The sequence below is a fragment of the Corylus avellana genome, chromosome ca1 (assembly GCF_901000735.1).
Source record: "Corylus avellana chromosome ca1, CavTom2PMs-1.0".
NCBI classification, from domain to species: Eukaryota; Viridiplantae; Streptophyta; class Magnoliopsida; order Fagales; family Betulaceae; genus Corylus; species Corylus avellana.
In genome coordinates this window covers 47,917,975-47,924,098 of record NC_081541.1, presented here as the reverse complement: position 1 = coordinate 47,924,098, position 6,124 = coordinate 47,917,975, and the positions used below count along the sequence as shown (strand labels likewise).

The window sequence follows — 6,124 nt, the reverse complement described above, 5'->3', positions numbered from 1 at the left end:
AAAACGATGCATTTTCATATATATGTTCAATTTTTATGTAACCTTTTACATTTATATTGTTCAATTAAATTAATTATTTATAAATATATATAATTTTTATTACATATTTTAATTATATTAAATATATAATTGTAATTAATTGAGATTATGAAGAATAACAATGATCTTATTGAGTTCTAATCAAATTCTAAAGGTGCTTGTGTCGAGGTAAATTTAACAAATTTGTCAGTCATTGCTTAAAACAAACATGTCTGATTATCATCTTAATATTAGAAAACATAGTATATCTACAAAAAAGACCTTGTCAACTAGTACATTTGACATGACAAAATAAATTATAACAATAATTAAATTTTGTTGAATTGTTTATTTATTTCATTTATATTTTTTAATTTTTTAGAGGGTCGTTAAACCTATTGTCTAAGACTACGACTAAATGGAAAAAATTTGCAAAAATGAGCTTTAATGCTCATATGAATGCTGAAGAAGTATAAGCACTTTTTTTTAAAAAAAAAAAAATTTAATTTTGACCCCCTTAAGTAAATTTCTGACTCTGCCACTAGTTGGTGTGAAAAAACTCTTTGAAAATTTAGTTGGCTACATTGTTTTATATATAATTATGTCTGACCTATAAAATTAGATTATATTTGCTTATTTTAATTATCTGTTAGTTAAATTATGACATTATGATGTGATCACTCACGAACCTAGAATATTTCACTTTTATGGTTTTCTAAACTGTCTGATTTTTGTTCTCCCATCCTGATTGCATGCAAATTGATGATGAAAGTTCCCTTTGTTATCCATAACAATTATATTTAATTGCTGTAATATAGAACTCTAATTATATTAATTGCTGTAATATAGTCTTTATGGAATGTGATTTTCTCTTATCAATATATAAATTACAAAAACAAAAACAAATAAACATCCTATGACACATAAATCAAAATAAAGAAACAACTAATTCCGGGATTCTAAAACAATTGAACCCTAGCTGTCTCTTTTCTCTCTAGCCACCAGAGAGAAAATCGAAACCCTTCAGCCACTTAGGGGAGGAGGGTTGGCCGTTTGGCTGCCTCCTTCCTCCCCTCGTTCTCCTCACTCCGGTGCTAGTTATTTACCTGATGCCTTAGCCCCGGTGCCTCCTCTCTTCCCCTTCCTTACCGCTCATTTACCCCTCTGTTTTTCTCCGTTTTTGCCCCTTCCCTGCTGCTTTTCTTCCCCCGCCTTCATTTTCTGCAACGGGCTCCTTGGCCTTGTTTTGGCTCTTTGTGGATTCGAATTTTGTCTATGGTCGCCGCTTCACTGCCCGCTATTAAGGTTTTCTTTCATGCGTCCCCACTGCGTCAAGCTCCCACGCCCCTTATGCGGCGGTTTCCGGCCTGCAAGGGTCCGGCTTCCTTCCGGCTACCGTCTTCCCACTTTGTGTTCATTTTCCTTGTTTTTTTCCTATTTTGGTGGTTCCTTGTTGTTTTTTCCGGTTTTTCTTGTTTGTGGTTGTTTTCAAGTCCTGCTTTGCCAGTCTTCTCTGCGCCTGTTCGCCGCCCACTATCCACTGTTGGGCCTTTCAACGAGTCCCCGCCGCGATGAGCTTCCAACGCCCCTTCGGTTTTCGGTTCCCGGCGTGTGCGTGATCGGAGTGTGTTGTTTCTTTTCTTGTTTTATTTCCTTGTTTTGTTACTTCTTTAAGATGTATTTGTGTTTTGGCGTGTGTGTTTTTCCTGTATTGTTTAATTTCCCTGTTTTGTTAGGCTTGTAATAAGACTTTTTCCTCTCTCACTCGATCTATGTCGCCTTCGGGTTAATTAGTTTTGGTCCAGACCTTTGGGTTGTGGATGTGATCATTATCCTGGCCTTCGGGTCGAGGAGGAAGAGTTTCGGCATGAGAGTCTTTCCGCTCTCAGGGTCGAGGAATAATTGCTATCCATGCATTTGGTTGAGTATGTCTGTCACAGATCTAGTACTAAATCTGATTTTAGTCATGGGTTAGCGGATTGGTCTCGAATCTTGTACTAAACCTGGTAACCTTGTAGCTTTATGCTATGGTTGCTTCAGAGCTTTGCTCTGTGATGTAAGAGCGTTACGCTCGTGATATTATTGGATGAAATGTTATGTTTTTCTCAAAAAAAAAAAGAAAAAAGAAACAACTAATTCCACATGATAGAGCTATTGAGGCGAGTTATATGAAAAAATGTTACTCTTATCAAATTTTCTCTCTAAAAATTGATTTACAAATGACGTGTTATCATCTCATGAATCATAGTGGATTTAAGGAGGGCTGGTGGATCCATGGCCCCCCACAAACCCCCACCTCTATTTTTTATTTTTTTTTCTTATTTTAGCTCCTAGAATTTTATTTTTTACTTTTTAACAATTCAGACCCCTTAAAATTGAACTTCTAGTTCCATCCCTGAATGAGGATGGTCAAACGAGCCAAGATTCTTCTAACCTTTTGTAGTCCCTCATTGGTAGGTACGTCAGATAAGGCAAGTAATGTGAGCTATCGGCCTTTTTCCTTATTGGGTGATTGAGTCTTAGAAGAAAAATCTCTTAAAACTCGTATGCCGTTGGCTTTCCTTAGGTGAAGGGGAGCCAATGGTTATTTTAAGAATGAGAAATGTTAGGAGTACTAACTTTTTTACTAACAAATGAGTAATAACATGATGGGGAACTTATTAATTGGAGATGATCAAAACAATAAATAAAGAAAAATGCTACGAATACCAATGGATAAGCTTCATCAAGTCTAAAAATAACATAAACCGTCAATTTCCCATACCACTTAACAATAATAATAATAATAATAATAATAATAATAATAATAATTTTTTTTTTTTTTTAAAAAAAGGCCAAGTACAAATTGCATCTCCACCACTTAGCCATTTTAGCAAATACAAAGACCAATTTTTTCTCCCAAAAATAGGCATTGAAGTGTATATATATAAGAGGGGATTCTCCCATGCATATCATATCAACTTGGGAGGAAGAAGATGAAGCCTTGGGTCTTGTGCTGGGTTCTTCTTATAAGCATGGCAGTGTTGGCAGATGTGCTGGGGGCTACCAATATTGACCCTGGGGTGCTTGACCCATGCAAGAGACCTGGAGCAAAAGACCCAGGTTGTCCAACCAACGACCGGCCTTCTGGTGGAGTAGCTAACCAATATAAGCGTGGTTGCCCAAAGATCAGTCGTTGCCGCAATAGCCCTCCCCATCGTTAAATCAAGAAAATAAAGGCTATCATGAATTAATTTAGAAACAAAATAATATCAAGGTGTATTGATAGTTAACAATATATTATGTATTGTTATGCTTTTATATGGAATGGAATGATTGTTTTGAGTTTGAAATGAATCTTTATGTTTCTCTCTTCTTATTCTTTCTTTCTTTCTTTCTTTCTTTTTTTTTTTTTCACTTTTATCTCGTAACTCGTAATACCCCGACAAAAAACACCTGTTTTAAAAGATTAACGATTTACTACAAAAATGGCTTATGTTTTTATAAAACAAGGTTTCTAAACCAAAAGACCTAAACGCTTTTAGTAGCCCAACTCCTTAAGCCTTTTAAAAACAAAACCCAAAACCACCCCTCACTGACCAAACGTATGCTAAGGGACCACCCAAAGGTACGTACCCGAACTATAGTGCAAACGTACGCTAGAGGGACGATCACGAGCGTTCGTTGACCAGTCTTTGAGCCTTTGAGCAATACCCCAAACGTACGCTTAACCCCTTTTATTCGTTGTGTAATAGCACCCCGAACATTCGCTAACAACTTTGAAAAGCAATTTTAATCAATTCTCCACATTTTTAGAGCAAGGCACGCCTCAACCCCCTATATAAACTATACCCTTCGACCCTCGGCCTCTCCCAACCTCAGAAAACATTGATCCTAGTGTAAGGAGTGACTTGGAGAGAAGGAGGAGATTTTGGTGCTTTTGCTATTTTCTAAGGTAACTTCTTGTTCAAACATCTAGCATTTTTGAGTTATACTTCTTATTCTGTGTCATACAAGTTTTAAAGATGCTTTGACAAGTTCTTATACCTATTTTCTTACTAGAACTTGGGCCTCACTAGGGCTGGGCAGATGAACCGGTTACCGATTACCGGCCGTCTACCGGTTTTGACCGAACCGATATAAACCGTAACCGATATGCCGATATCCTTATCAGTTAGAAAAAGTATACCGAAATTCGGTCCGGTCTAGTTAACCGGTTTAACCGATAAGAACCGATTATTAGAGTCCCAAAACGGCGCCGTTTTAGAGAGGTTATATAAACCTCTCTAACTCCAGTCTCCAGTACTCCACAATAGTCGAACACTCGAACCCTAAGCCCTAAAAGTCTAAAATCACGCCTCTCTCTTCTCACTTCTCTCAGTCTCTCGCCTAAGCTTTCTCGCCGTCGCCCACTCGCCCATCTGCTGCCTCGGTGCCGCCAACTGCTTAGGTGCGGCCGCCCCCAAGTCCCAACTGCTCTCCGCCTCACACAGCCCCCAATCTCGGTCTTGATCTATCCCTTCTATGATCTCTCACAAGCCGCAGACTCGCAAATCGCAACACTGCCAACACACGAACACTCTCGGCTCTCTCGGATTCTCGCCTTCTCGGTGCTACGGTGACTCACAGGTAAACAAGCTTTGACCCTCACTCCTTTTTATTTTTTTTCTTGAATTTTCTTTTATTCTTTTTTTTTTCTTTTTTCTTTTGTTAAATTTGTTGTTTACTTGTTTTCTTATCTGGCCTGGCCGATTATATATTTTCTCTTGAATTCTTGTTGTTTTCTTATCTGGCCTGGCCGATTAGTTGACTGCTTAGTGGTGATTTTAAATCTAGGAACCTAATATATAGGTACCATTTAGTTGATGCATATCGTATATAGCCAAAAAAAAAAAGGGGGGAAGAAGATTCGGGATTCCTACTTAAGGACTGAAACAGATTTGGGCGTTTACTTTAACTGGGATATCTACATAAGGATGGGTCAATTTTTTACCTGTATATGGATTTGTGGCACCTCTGAGCTACTATATATTAATATATGTATATATGAAGTTTGTTTTATTTGATTGTGTCGAGTTAAAAAAGAAACAAGCTTGAGTCGAGTAATATTTGTTAATTTCAAATTTATTCATTATTCTAATTATTTGATTAAATTATTTTTACTAATCCTTTAAAAATTTCATTGTGGTAGAAATTATGTCTAATTCCCTCACATTTGATGCGAATTAAGGCTTAATGGATGAACTTTGCGGAGTAATGTTTTGTTTAAAGTATTTGGTAAGTTTTTTGCATCTTATTTTTTTCTTATTTGATATTTATTTCTTACTCTTTAATATTAATTACTAATAGCGATTCACTTTATTTATGTTTTAATTTGTTGGATTATTGAAGGAAGCAGATTTAAGGAATTGAAGATAATCTATGTTGGAGGTGGCTCAAGGAAATTGTTGTGTAACCGTGTTGATGTTGATGTTTATCCATATTGATCACTATCTTTATGTTTTCTCGCTTTCATATTTGTGTAATGGTGTTGCCCATGACTTTTTTTTCTTTTGCTAAGTGACTTTAATTAGTTAATACTTTGTTTATTATTCATTAATGAATTTTATTTTAATTTGGGTTTGGGTAGGTTTGATTTTTTTTTTTTAAAGTAATGGGATTTCTTTGCCTTTGGTGAAAGCATTTTTCATTAACTAGTTTTGCTAGTCTAATTAGCATTCTATGTTAATTAGTCCATTTGCTTTGGAAAAATATATTTGATAATATTAAAAAAAAAAAAAGTTGAAGTGGATCAATATAAAAAACCTACAATTTTTAGCCCAAAAAAACAAATATTTGGGTCCCAACAAAGAGTATTTGGGCCGTAAAATAACTTAATTTTAATAAGTTATTTTAGTCCAACAAAAAGTATTTGGGCTCTCAAAAGTAAAAAAAACTCATTTTTGGATCAACAAAATAAATCAATATAAAGTTATCGGTTAAATCGGTTAACCGGTTTAACCGAACCGTTTAACCGTATACCGTTTTAACTGAAATTATCGGTTAAAATTCTTATTGGTTTGGTATCGGTTAATAAACCGTTTAACCGAAAATTATCAGTTAATAACCGATAAGGTCCAAAACCAGG

General features: G+C 35.8%; 1 long non-coding RNA gene across 1 annotated transcript; it reads left to right on the top strand.

Moving 5' to 3' along the window:
• Positions 1–4,326: 4,326 nt before the first annotated feature.
• LOC132181543 (uncharacterized) lies at positions 4,327–5,619 on the top strand. Its single transcript, XR_009440272.1, has 3 exons — positions 4,327–4,626; positions 5,189–5,274; positions 5,389–5,619. It is a non-coding gene; the product is annotated as an uncharacterized LOC132181543 (long non-coding RNA).
• The last annotated feature ends 505 nt before the right edge of the window (positions 5,620–6,124 follow it).